Source organism: Pinus tabuliformis, chromosome 1_2 (genome assembly GCF_031772625.1).
Source record: "Pinus tabuliformis cultivar Carrire ecotype Pingquan chromosome 1_2, CPIR1, whole genome shotgun sequence".
Taxonomy (NCBI): domain Eukaryota; kingdom Viridiplantae; phylum Streptophyta; class Pinopsida; order Pinales; family Pinaceae; genus Pinus; species Pinus tabuliformis.
Genome location: NC_142298.1, coordinates 471,585,176 through 471,599,272, shown reverse-complemented (window position 1 = coordinate 471,599,272; position 14,097 = coordinate 471,585,176).

Below are 14,097 nucleotides of genomic sequence, written 5' to 3'. Positions count from 1 at the left end.
CATTTGCCGTCTGCACCAGGTATTTATCCAAGTTTCTCCTCCGCGCCTGGTTTTTTGCATAAATTCACCAACACAAGTGAGGAAAGAGAGGTCAACACTGTAATTACCTGCAAATTCTCGGTGACCACCATTTATCTCCACACTGTAAGCCCAATTTCACCTGCAAAACTCCCCATTGTGTCCAATTTCCACGAATATACAGTCTGTTTGCGCAGTCGCAAACTACAAGCTCTGCTACACAATTCCACCGGGAAAACAACTCTTAAGTCCCAACATTTACTCATTGAACCTTTTTCAGGAGCATTTGAACTTGTTTTCACCATAATTCACCCTGCTTCCACTGCAAATTGCCTTACTCCTACAAAAAAAATACTGCTCTGTGTTGCTGTGCCCAGAAAATCAAGTTCAAATCCATTTCCAAGTGTTAGTGGACCATGGAAACACCAGTAGCATTGAACATTCCACCCTTGAATGCCCCACACAGAGAGCTAGAATGGCAGGCCCTGGGTGATAGAGATTACCAGATGACAGAAACACTCTCAATGGACACCAAATATAATATTCATGTACTCAATGAGCTGAAGGCCAAGCACCTCAGTGGAACTGATATTCTAGGGATTTGGGACTCCAATTTGCCCATTTATAACCTTCCTCATGTCAATGTCCTTCCAGATTTAATTCATAGATGCAGCGCCAACTATGACCCATGTCAAAGAGTTGTCCTCAATTCCTCAGGTTCAGTCTTGTTCCATGTCACCCCTGAGGCTATAAATCAAATGCTGCACTTTCACACTACAAAGCCATTGACTCCTCTTTCCATGATGGACTTGCTAAAGAAAGGAGGCAAGCTGTCTAGTGCCCAAATCATAAAGATTAATCAACTATTCATAGAATCAGGCTCTCAAACTGTGAGGACCCCTCCTATAGGAAATGTATACTTCAATGAGTTGGGAAAGTTGCTTGTGGATTTGATCAGTTATGTCCTGGGTTACAGATCAGCTGAGGATGCTGATGAAACCATTCTGGCAATGATGTCTATCTTCTCCCTTGGAATGCCTCCTTCTGTGCACTATGATTATGCTGCATACATCGACAATAAGATTCATGAACAATTGATGAATCTAGAGAGGGAAAAGGTGTTTAGATACACTTCATACATCTATCACTTGTTCCTATTTTATCAACCTGATGGCTTCCCTATTTCTCTCAAGAAGTTTGATGCTCAGGGAAACCCAAGGTCTGTGGTATTTTGGACTTCAGTCTTTCATCACACATCTTATTCACCATACAACTACTGTGAGTTCATAGACCTCTTTATCCATCCAGCTATGTCCTTGCTATTGGGTACCCCTCCTCCAAGATTAACATATGAGATGCAAAGGATTCTCCAGCTCTCAAAGGCCTACAACATTGGGGATTGGTACTTTTACCAAAACCATACAGTGATTAGAATATATGGCTGTGAATTAGCCCCATATAGGCTGCCAAGATATGTCCCTATGAGACTCTTTGCCTTGGAATATTTCAGGAAATTTGGAAATGCAGACATTGTCCATTTCCACAACAAAAACAAGAAGGTACAACTCAAAATCAGAAACCAGCTAGGCTCATTTATTTATAATAAAAGGGAAGAAGGATGGAAAGAAGTAGATAAAATCCTAGAGGGCCTCCAATTGCAAACCAGTTTCCTTTGGTCACCCTATGACCCCAATCACTTCATTAGTCTTAGAAGGGTCAAATATAAGATGGCTAGTTACGATCATGTCAGGTTGCCTCATATTGAAAAATATGCAAACCTGTTAAGATGGAAAGAGGGCACTCTAGAAGAGGCAAGTACTAGAGAAGAAATAGCACAAAGAGAAGCAAAGAAACTTGAGAAGGAAGCTGACTTGGAACATTGTGAACAGGTTTCTTCTTCTTATCATATTCGGATTGGAGCAGCTGCATCATCCTCTACAACCCCCCAGCCAGCAGCGCAAACTACTTCTCAGGCTGCCAGCAAAGGTAAAGAAAAAGAGATGGAATAGGAACAACCACCCCCTACAGCAGAACATCAAAAAGAGCAGCCTAAGCAGCAAGAAGAAACAGCTGAGGCCCCAATATCTAAAGAGCAGCAGTCTCAAGAAAGTGTGCCTCCTAGGCAGGAAACAATAGTGGAGACCTCGGTGCTCCAAACTCCACTAAATGAAGAAAAAAGCAGGAAGAGGGATAGAAAGCAGGAAACTCCCCTCACCACATCAACAAATCAATTGGAGAAAAGGCAGAGATTAAATCCCCTTTCTGAAGAAGAGATGCCTATTGGGCAATCCTTGGGTATGGGCCCCCCTAGTATGGAGGCATCTGCCAGTTCCTTTCAACAGGAACAAGAAAGAACCCTTGGAGGAGAGGTCAGATCCTCAAGCCAGCAAAGGAGAGCCGAATCAGGCATAAAGCAGCAATTTATTGACATCAAAAAGAGAAATGAGCCAGTCAGGCTCCAGTTGTACAATCACTTGCTTAAAATGGCCCCTACACACCAGTAGAGGCTTATGTCAGCATATGACATAACAGAGGGAAAAATGACTATGAGCCATTTCATGCCTACTATGCTGCAGCCATAGTGAGCTGCAGATTATATAAGGACCAACCTAGAGGTACTTGCAAAGGAAATCCACCCAATGGACCAAATAGAGCTTCACAAGAAAACGGGTGAGATGGTCTATTCAACTCTTGCAGACAAGACCTTCCTGGCACACAAATTACAAAACAGTCTACATAATACAACTGCTCAACTTGAGTTGGAGAAGGCATCCTCTCAGGCCAAAGACAATAGGATCAGGTCTTTGGAAGATATTATTAGAGAGATTGGGCATGACCCAAAAGATCCCAAAGCTGTACAGGCACTGCTGAAGGAAAGAGATGCAGATATAGCAGCTTTGAGGAAGATGGTAAAAATCCCAGCAACCCTTCATCCTCAAACAGAAGAGGTTGCTCAGCAGAGGAAGGACCAATATGTAGCAGCCATGCTGCTAACACTGCACAAACAGTTAGTGCAAACATAAGGGAAACTAGTAGAAACAGAGGCTGCACTACAGGAAGCCCTGAAGCAAAAAGAGGGAGGCCAGACATCTCAACCCCCTCAGCATGTTATTAACCTTGAGGAGCCCCCTCAAATTATCACTCCTCCAACAGGACAGACAGCCGAAATAGGTCCATCAACATCAGCACCAGTAACAACATCAGGGCAGGCACCCGACCTAGATATGCAGAAGATGATGAAGGAGATTGAAGCTCTAGAGGCCCAAATGGCAGAGCTGAATGAAGCCAAGGAGAAATTGGCCACAGTAAATGAAAAATATGACAAATCAAAGCAAACTTTCGCTGAAAGAACAAGGGAAGTTAGAGCTATGAAGAAAAGGATAAAAGAACTAGAGAAAGAGCTCTCCCTTGACAAAATAGTGGCTGAGATCAAGAAAGTCTTATGGGCCAATATTGGCCAATCAATAACATATCAATGGCAGTACATAGAAACCATTCATGAGCACATGGAGCTCATAGGCAGGGCACACAAGGAAAGCCAAAGAGCAAGGGCATCTCTAGGCACTATGCCTGAGATAGCCAATAGAATGATCAATGTCCTCAATAACCGCACAGGTCCTCAGCTGGAAGCAATAGGAATCACCAATAGAACTGACACCATCTTACTGATAAAGAGGTTTCTAACTTTGAGGAATCTGGTGCAGACATTGGATATAAGGTGCCAGGAAATGCAAACAGAGGTAAACAAGTTCACAGATAAATTCACAACATTGCATAGCAGAGGCCTTCCCAGCCTACTAAACAGTGCAGGTAGGTTGTTGTCCCATGAGAACTATGCAAAAAGGGTGAATACATTTGCCACAAATCAGATCACTGCAGGATCAAGTATCCCAGAGGAAACAGGGCCTGCATCTGGGCAGAGCCTCTATGAGAAAATAGAAAATTTGTTTTTTATCATGAATGAAATCAGGCATCTGTTTGAAGTGCCTCCTAATTACTTCAAATATACTGAGGCAGATGAAACATTAGGCACGATTTTGAGACATCAGTTGCCTACACAGGAATGGTGGACCAGCATGATACAGACATTGCTGTGAACAAACAGGTCTTCATCAAGTTTTTTCATCAAAATATAAGTCATCATGTTCAGAAAAATTGATGCATTCAGTATGACTGGAGAAGAGTGGACAGAGCCAACTCAGCAGACAGATTCGGCCACTAAAGCAACACTGACAGGTACAGATGACAGGGCCGAGAAAGCTACAACACGACAGAGAAATAAAGAGTGCAATATTCAGAATCGATGCAAAGCACCTTGCAGAGCCAGCTGCCCTCAAAGTCAAAGACTTCTGACAAACAACAAACAGCTGTTATGTATTCATTTAAGTAGCTTTCAATTTTGTAAAAATATCTTTGAAAGTTGGTAAGAACATTTATTGTACAATAACTCGGCACTAAGATATTTTTGTGATATTTTTGTATATATCCACCCCCGCGCTGTTTATTGGGGGTTGTTGTTACTCATATTGTTCAAGAGAACTCGGCTGTATTTTTCCTGAAAGAAATAATAAAAGGAGCTGTTGGTTTCCAGAAGAGATGTATGGCTCGGATGTGCTGTGATGAAATTACTGAATGCTGCAAGATTCTCGTGCTATGGCTTGATACAATAAGTGTTTTCTAACTGTATTCATGTTTTATTTCTTTTCTAATCTGTCTGTGAATGTATGGTGTTTAATCTTGGTAGAAAGGTAAAAGACTAGTTCAGGATTTGTCCATTAAAGACACCCTAAACTCAAACCTTACTACTGTATATGTTTTCTTCAAGGTTAGCTACAACTGTGGAATTCTTAAATGCTCCCAATTGCTCTAATCTCATGATGAGTCCTTATCCAGTAATTCTTGTCACTGCTGGGTAGGATTTGTTCTTCATCTTGTATTGCACTGTGAAAGAACTCTTAATTGCCTTTCCTGGTGTAATTTGTACTGTTTTATTTTGCTAAAAATCAAAGTTTGTATCATGAATACCCATCTAGCCTTGCAGTGAACCTTTCTTTATTACAGACCTCAAAGCCTACTTATTTCTGGACTCCACATGCCCAATGGATTGAAATCTCCTTCATATTTGCATGCCCTTCTTTGAACAATAGTCTTCAACCAAAATTTAAATCAAAATTCCCACCTCATAACTAGCCTAAAATCCTCAAAGAACAAAGTTAAAACTAAAAGAGAGAGCCCTCTCGTATTACAGGTTGGCTAGAACCTGTAATTCAAAGCTTGGTTAGTGGTTACCCCGGCCGTATTCCCTCAGGAGTCAAAGGGAACAACCTGGGTGTTAACATAAATGGCAACTCAACTGGGGACCTGAATGAACTTTATAACCCCCCTGTCTGATTCTTAATACTGTAGATAAAGCCTGAGTGACAGCCAGACAGCCTTAGGAATTGCCTCTGCTTTGCATTTGCAGGAGTACATAAAAGCTGCCTCAGTCAATCTTTATTCAGTCTTAAGTTCCATACAGTTATGCTATGCCTGATTAGTCCTTGTCAAATATCACTATCTCCTAGAAAATTCTCCTAACAGAAACTCACAGAAACTGGCTCCTAAGAAGAAAATTCGCTATACAAGATCAAACCCGGATCCTGATCCATCACCTGAGTTCCAAAATCCAAACTTGATTTCAAGAATCCTTAAGAGACACAAATCAGAAGGGACTCTATCAGATTCAAGTTCTGAAGCAGGTCTTCAAACTGACATTCCAACCCCTGCTAAAGTTTCTTTACATCCTCATACCACCATTCCACAATCTCCTAGTTCTTCATCCACTTCACAAGGTATCCTTTCAACCACTCCATCAACTACACATACCCCTCTCATCCCCTTTCCTCCACTTGTCCCATTTGTCCCTGTTTTCCCTATTGTCCCGCCAAACATGGCTAATAGATATGCTCCACTGTAGTTACCTGCCAATCCAGGTCCTATGCCTCAAGATTACCAAAGCAAGATTTCATATTTTGATGGTACTGGCTCTTATCTAGCCCTTCAACATACTAAGAAAATGCAGGACTACTTTGAAAATTATGAGATAGATGATGATGGGGTTAGGATGAAAATTTTTGTGCAAAGCCTAATAGGAGATGTAAGATCATGGTTTAGATCACTCCCAGCAAACTCTATAGCCGACCCTGAGGCCCTGTATCAAACCTTTATCAACAGATGGGAGAAGAAAAAGGATCAACTTCATATTTTATCTAAATACAATACTATTAAAAGAGGTCCGTAAGAAACTGTCTTGGATTATTGTGCTCGGTTCAACAATGTTTACAATGCTATTCCCCAAAATCTCAGACCCCCACCTGACCTAGCTCTATACACCTTTCCTGATGGGTTTGATTTAGATATGGCATACCAATTAAGAGAAAGAGCTCCTCGAACTTTAGCTGAAATGCAAGATATAGCAGTGAGTGTAGAAGCCAAGCTGATAGCTAGGAGAAATAGGACCAGAACTGAAAGAAAGACTACCTTCAAAGAAGAGCCTTCAGGCTGGGACCAGAAATTAGATGCAATAATCACTGGCATGCATAGGTTAGGTGACAGAGTAGAATCAGTTGAGAGGAAGTCATCATGGGAAGCACCACAGAATAATCCAATCAGGAATCCCAATTTTAGAAGAAATCAAAATCCCAATGTTGGCAAGGCCAGCCCTGAACCAGAGATAAGGCCTCCGTTCCAAGAAAACTATGCTGAAACATCTACTTCTAATGAGCAGATAGATGATACCCACATCAATTTGATGGGCCTGAACGAGGATCAGCAAGTTTTTCTGAGTCAAGAAGATCATGAAGAAGAAGACATAAGCCAGTTCCAAACTAGATCAGGTGAATCATTTGATTTCAAACAAGGCTATGACACAGCTGTTTTTGAAGTTCATAAACAATACAAATTAAGAAGCAGAACTGTAAATGTGCCACAGCCTGAGAAAACAAAGGATAGCCTACAGCCTAGGAAAGCTATTGTCACAGAGCCTACTAACAAAACTGATTCAATTACAAATGAAGTAATAGTTGAAGAGGTAACAGAACCATTTCCCTCAAATCAAGAACCAAGGGCTACACCTCCTTTACAGCACAATCCAAGCAGCACTTTCCAAAAGATGAGCAAAAAGGACAAGCCTCAAGATCAAAATGAGAGTCAAGAAGAAACCTCTAAAAACTCAATTGAGAGAGAGAAGGTTGTTAACCAGAACACCAAGATCCAATCTGAAAAACCTTTTGACTTAGAAGCTGAAATTGGAAAATTGAAGATAGCCATTCCTCTTTCAGAGCTAGCCAAGCATAACATTTACAAGCAACAAATCAAGAAGTCCCTTCAACTTACTCATAATAAAGATGATGTCAATGTATTGGATGACACCCCAGAACTACTTTTCGGTCCAGAGGTTGATGGAAAGACAGCAGTTACAGGAATACTACCTTTTTATGTCAGCTTGCATGTTCATGATAAGATATTACACAATGCAATGTTTGACTCAGGCGCCTCTCATAACCTGATGCCCAAATCAGTCATGGAGAGGTTGAATCTAGATATTACAAGACCATATAAGGACCTATTTTCATTTGACTCCAGCCAAGTTAAGTGTTTAGGCTTGATAAAAGATCTATGTGTGTCCCTAGTCCAGTACCCAAATAAAACAATCTTAATGGACGTTGTAGTTGCTGATATCCCACCCAAGTATGGAATGCTGTTATCAAGATCATGGGGGGCTAAACTCCAAGGTTCCCTGCAATTAGACATGTCATATGCCACCATCTCTGTCTTTGGGCAACCCAAGAGGCTATACAGAGAGTCACTCATGAAATACATGGTGAGCAGTGAAGAAAAACCTCAAAATTTCCCTATTTATGCAGTCCATTCAGACATGGATTCCTTCATTCTGTTTAATGATGATATAAGCCCAATGAGTGACAACAAAGCTATCATACTTGAACAAGATCTGAATATGAGTGAGCAATCAAGTTCCCAAGAAATCAAGGTTGTGCAATCAAGTGATGAAACTGTCCTAGAAGGCAAACCAGGTGAAAGACAAGAACTCCAACTTATAATCCCAAGTCATGGAGAAAATGTTGAAAATCCCCTAAATCAAGAGATCCTATGGTTTCTTGAGTTTGATGGATCAGTCAACAAATTAGGGGCAGGAGCTGGAGTGTGGATTCATAACAAACAAAGCAATCATGCAGAAGGTCGAGCCTATAGGCTTAATTTTAGATGTACTAATAATATGGCAGAATATGAGGCTCTTCTGCTAGGCCTCAAACTGGTAAAATCATTTCAGGCCACAAAAGTTTCAATCATGGGAGATTCAGACCTTATTATCCAACAAGTGAAAGGCAATTTTGTCACAAATGACAAAAGACTAAGATCATACAGGTCTGCTACTATTGAAATACTCAAAGCTTTCACTGAATTTCAAATGACCAAAATACCGAGGACCCACAACCTTCATGCACACAGTTTAGCTACATTTGCCAGTACATGCAAATTGCCTTTTGAACCCAACCATTGTTTTACAGCTGAGATAAAACACAGACCTTCTGTCCCAAACAATGTCAAAGATTGGCAAGTGTTTGAGGATGACACACAGATAAACAGTTTCTTAACCTTGCAGCATGAATTTTCAAGCTTGAACATTGATGTTGATTCTGTGAAAGACACACAACCATTGAGTGAACAGGACCAAACAGCAATATCACCCAAAACAGCAAATCAAATACTTTGTCCAACAAACTTTGACAAGGAGAAAATACAAGAACTTGAACAATTGCATTTTGATGAAGTAGCTGGTACAGAGGCTGAAATCATAGAGCTAAAAGATAACTTTCTACCAACAGGCCTAACTCCATTGGAGGACATTTTTGACTCAAATGATGTTCCTAGAAAACCAAAAATGCAACCCCTTAATGCTGCCATTGAAGAATGCAACATTGGAACTACTGAAAAACCTAAGATAATAAAACTGTCTACCTCTATACCCCCTGACCAGAAGCCTAAATACATTGACCTCTTTAAATATTTTCAAGATTTGTTTGCATGGAGTTATGAGGATTTGAAATCCTATGACACCTCTGTTATTCAACACACTATCCCTCTCAAGCCCAATCAAAAGCCATTCAAGAAAAAATTGAGAAGAATCAATCCCATGCTCCTCCCTTCAATTGAGAAAGAGGTACAACAAATGTTTTAAGCTGGTATCATAGCACCAATCAAGTTTTCAGATTGGATTTCAAACTTGGTCCCCACAAGAAAGAAAACTGGGGAGATTAGGCTTTGTGTAGATCTAAGGAATTTGAATCAAGTATCCCTTAAAGACAATTATCCCCTACCAAAAATGGATCATATTCTCCAAAGAGTGGTGGGGGCTTCAAGAATCTCATTACTTGATGGATTTTCAGGTTTCAATCAGATCCTAGTTCACCCTGATGATCAAGATAAAACAGCCTTCACAACCCCATGGGGAACTTTCAAATATGTTAAAATGCCTTTTGGGTTAAAAAATGCTGGAGCTACATTTCAGAGAGAAATGGATATTGCTTTTTCTAAAGAGATTCGTGACTTCCTTGTGATTTACCTAGATGACCTCACACCTTCCTCAAAATCTGACCAAGAACATCTAAAGCACTTGAGACAAATATTCATAACATGTAGGAAATATGGAATTTCCTTAAATCCTAAGAAATCTCTATTTGGTTTGGAAGAAGGTAAGCTATTGGGTCATATCATCTCAAAGGATGGCATTAGAATTGACCCAGACAGAATACAGGCCATCTTGCAAATGTCCCATCCAAGAAACATTAAAGAATTACAAGCCTTCTTGGGAAAGATCAATTTCTTAAGGAGATTTATCCCAAACTTAACAGAACTGATCAGATTACTAAATAACATGCTAAAGAAGGATTCAAAAGTGAAGTGGACAGTAGAAGCAAATCAAGCTTTTGAAGGTATTAAATTGGCCCTTACCCAAACCCCAGTGTTAACAAATCCTCAATTTGATAGAGAATTTATCATTTTCTCTTTTGCCTCCCAGCATACCATTGTTGCTGTCTTATTGCAGAAAGATGATCAAGGGAATGAAAAACCCATTGCTTTCTTTAGTAGAGCCCTTAGAGATGCACCTCTGAAATATCAGATCATGGAAAAACAAGCTTATGCTTTGGTCAAAGCCATTAAAGACTTCAGGATCTACATCCTATACTCCCATGTTATTTCTTATGTACCAAATCCCATTGTGAAAGACATACTGACTCAAGAAAACTTAGAGGGCAGAAGAGGAAAATGGATTGCTAGCATTTTAGAATTTGACATTGAAATAAGACCTACAAAACTGATAAAGGGGCAAGGTTTGGCTAAATTAATGTCTGAAGCAAACTTCCAAGCCTTGGACATTAACCAACTGGACAATGAACCGGAGCTGGCGACTCCAAAGATCAATGCAGCCTTTGAACAATCCCTGTGGTATTCTGATATCTGTTATATATTGCAAAACCTGTGTGCTCCCCCAGGATTGTCCAGAACCAAATCCAAATTTTTAAAAATGAAAGCTTCAAAATTTTGTGTTATAGATGGTAAGTTACTATGGAGAAATCATGAAGGTATATTGTTGAATTGTCTGACTATGAATGAAACAAGCAATGCTATCAAAGAATTTCATGCAGGGGATTGTGGTGGACATTTGTACTGGAAGTCCACTGTGGATAAGATATTGAGGGTAGGTTACTATTGGCCCACTCTCTTCTCTGATGTTAAAAAATTTACCACTTCATGTCACAAGTGTCAAGTGTTTGAGGGAAAAAGAAAGTTACTACCACTCCCCTTAAAGCCTATTGCAACAGAAAGACCCTTTCAGCAATGGGGTTTGGATTTCATTGGGGAAATTCATCCTTCATCCTCAGGCCAACATAGATGGATTCTAACAGCCACAGATTACTTTACTAAATGGATTGAGGCTGCTCCATGTAGACAAGCAAATGATTCTACTATTATTCAGTTCCTTGAAACCAATGTTCTCTCTAGATTTGGTTGTCCTGATAAGATTATAACAGACAATGCTGCTGCTTTCAGATCCAAGAAGATGGTAAACTTTTGTCACAAATTCCACATTACTTTGGGCCATTCTACTGCATATTACCCTCAGGGCAACGGTCTAGCTGAATCATCCAACAAAAGTCTTATCAACATCATTAAGAAGATACTAGAAGAGAATAAGAAGAATTGGCATAAGAAGCTTGTAAATGCCTTGTGGGCAGACAGGCTAACAACCAAAAGATCTATAGGGGTCAGCCCATATGAGTTGGTTGATGGAATGGAAGCCAAATTCCCTTCATCCTTAGGGGTCCTTGTCATGAAGCTGCTTCAAGAAAGTCAAGCTGAACCAAATGACATGCAAAGAAGAGTCAATCAGATTATCTGTTTACAACAAACCAGAGATCAAGTGTATAGCAGAGTCCAAGTCCTACAAGAGAAGTTGAAGAAAGCCTTTTATAGAAGAACCACAGCTGAAGATTTCTTCATTGGGGATAAAGTGCTTAAATGGGTTTCAAGAAGAGAAGACAAGGGTAAGCATGGAAAATTTGACTCCCTTTGGAGGGGACCTTTTGTTATTCAAGCAGTACAAGGAAATAACACCTATTTTTTGAAGAATTTGGATGGCACTGAAGCTGAAGAGGGCCCTGTAAATGGCCGGATGTTAAAGCATTATTTTGACTACTTTCCATGTATATAGCATGGCTCTGCCCTGTACATTATCAGTTGTATATAGTTTTTCTTCCAGCATATGAATAGTTCAGTTTAAGAGGTTTTGTAAATAAGCAGGAAAAAGCTTGTATTTCAGAAGTTCCACAATGGTGACAAATTCCAGTTTTGAAGTCCAAAGAGGAAGTTTTCAAGTTTTGAGAAGAAGTCAAAAGCCAAGGCATTCTGACCTGTTGTTCTTGGTCTTTCAAGTAGAAAAACCATCCCCAAGTGGAGCCACTGTTAGCTACCTATACCAATAGGTTTCATTTTTCATGATTGGCAGGGGAAGTGCCAATATGATCTACTTTGGTGATGCAAAGATCTCATATTCTTGTGAAAGACACATATCTACAGTTGGTTGATGTTGTCCTACTTCTGAATGGGTGATCCAACAGTCTAAGCTGGGTCATGCCATGTTTCAATTTTTTGTTGTAGATTAGAGAAAGAAATTTGTCCAAACTGTTCAATCTTGGCAGATAAAGTAGTTAGGTAGAGAATGAAGGTTCCCAACTGTTTAATCTGGGGCCTTGGAAGTAATAAGGCTAGCCTTAGATAGAAAATCAAAAGAAAAATCCAAAAGAAAAGAAAAGGCACATAAGGGTTTGCAAGTCTAAGTGCACCCTCCTTGAAGTAACAAAAAATGGTAGGCAATAGAATGGGTAGGTATATGGGGTTGCAGAAGCATGATTTATGACATTTCACTGGCCTAAACAAAGGAAAAACATGGTGTTATTGCAGATCTTCCTATTCAGCAGCTTTGTAGCAGCAAAGTGAAGCATGTCTAACTTCCCAATCATCCCCCATCACATTCCTTGCTAACATCCCAATACCACCTTTGTTCATGAGAGAAAACAAACTCATTGATTGATTCTTGTTGCATGAAAGAGCCACATTTCCTGTGTAAAATTCTTTTCATTTTGATCTACTCTCCTAACTAAGTTTGTTCCCTAACAACTTAGTCTTTGCCTCCTCCCATTCCTATTCCCCTCCAATACTAACTACTAACTCTATCTATACTTAACTCCCTATGTTCCCCTTTCCCTATTACTATATCACTATTGTGCATAAAATGCCCCAAAATGTATATATCCCTCCCCTTGGGCATTATAGCCATATGTTCAAATATTGGATAACCATGCAGAATCAAAGTCTTGTTCAAAGATGCGTTGTTTAAAGTCAGGGATTAAACTAACCCCTGGTTGGTTTAATAACCTAAGCCCTACCCTTTTTCCCCTTACAACCCCTTTGAAATGTTTTACCCGCATTATTTGCAAAAACCTTGTAAAAACCCACTGCTGCTGCCTATCCAAAGTTTTGTTATAATGCGCATTGAACACAAAAAACATTGAAAAAACCCAAAATCCGCCGGAGTCCAAAGGTCCCGCCCTGGCGCACATTTCCAGAAATATAATAATTTATTGCTCGCCCCGCTGCCGTATTGTCCTACCAGGTTTGCAACCCGTCAACCGTCGGATCTGGGCTTTCCCATCCGACGGCCCATATCAATATCGGGCGCCCCCGATGTCCGGACTATAGCACCCGAAAAGTGTCAGAGGGTGACGTCAAGGCTGTGCCACGCGTCGCTCCCAGGTTATATCGGGAGGCCACCTACCAATACCACCCCCGCACAATAAGCGGTCTGAAATTACCGCTTACCGCTTTTGTTTACCGTCACGCCCACGCCATGCCCACGCCATGCCAACTCAGCGTCGCATCAGTGCCCGGCACGCCATCGCTCCGACCTGTCCGCCACCTCACCAGTCCCCATGGACCACTCACAGGCCGCCACATCACCCTTCCGTACCCGACCCCACCCGATGATGTCATGCTGATGTCATCTAAAAAACGCGCCAAAAGCCCAAAATGTCCATATTTTCGCCAAAATTCGCGTTTTTCTCATATTTTCACCAAAAGAACTATTGAGCTCTCTGCATGTAATTTACGACGTTCTCGCCGCCAACCTGCAGAAATTGATTTTAGAGACTGTGGGCGCCCTCAATTCACCTACATTGCCACCATTTGCCATCTGCACCAGGTATTTATCCAAGTTTCTCCTCCGCGCCTGGTTTTTTGCATAAATTCACCAACACAAGTGAGGAAAGAGAGGTCAACACTGTAATTACCTGCAAATTCTCGGTGACCACCATTTATCTCCACACTGTAAGCCCAATTTCACCTGCAAAACTCACCATTGTGTCCAATTTCCACGAATATACAGTCTGTTTGCGCAGTCACAAGCTACAAGCTCTGCTACACAATTCCACCAGGAAAACAACTCTTAAGTCCCAGCATTTA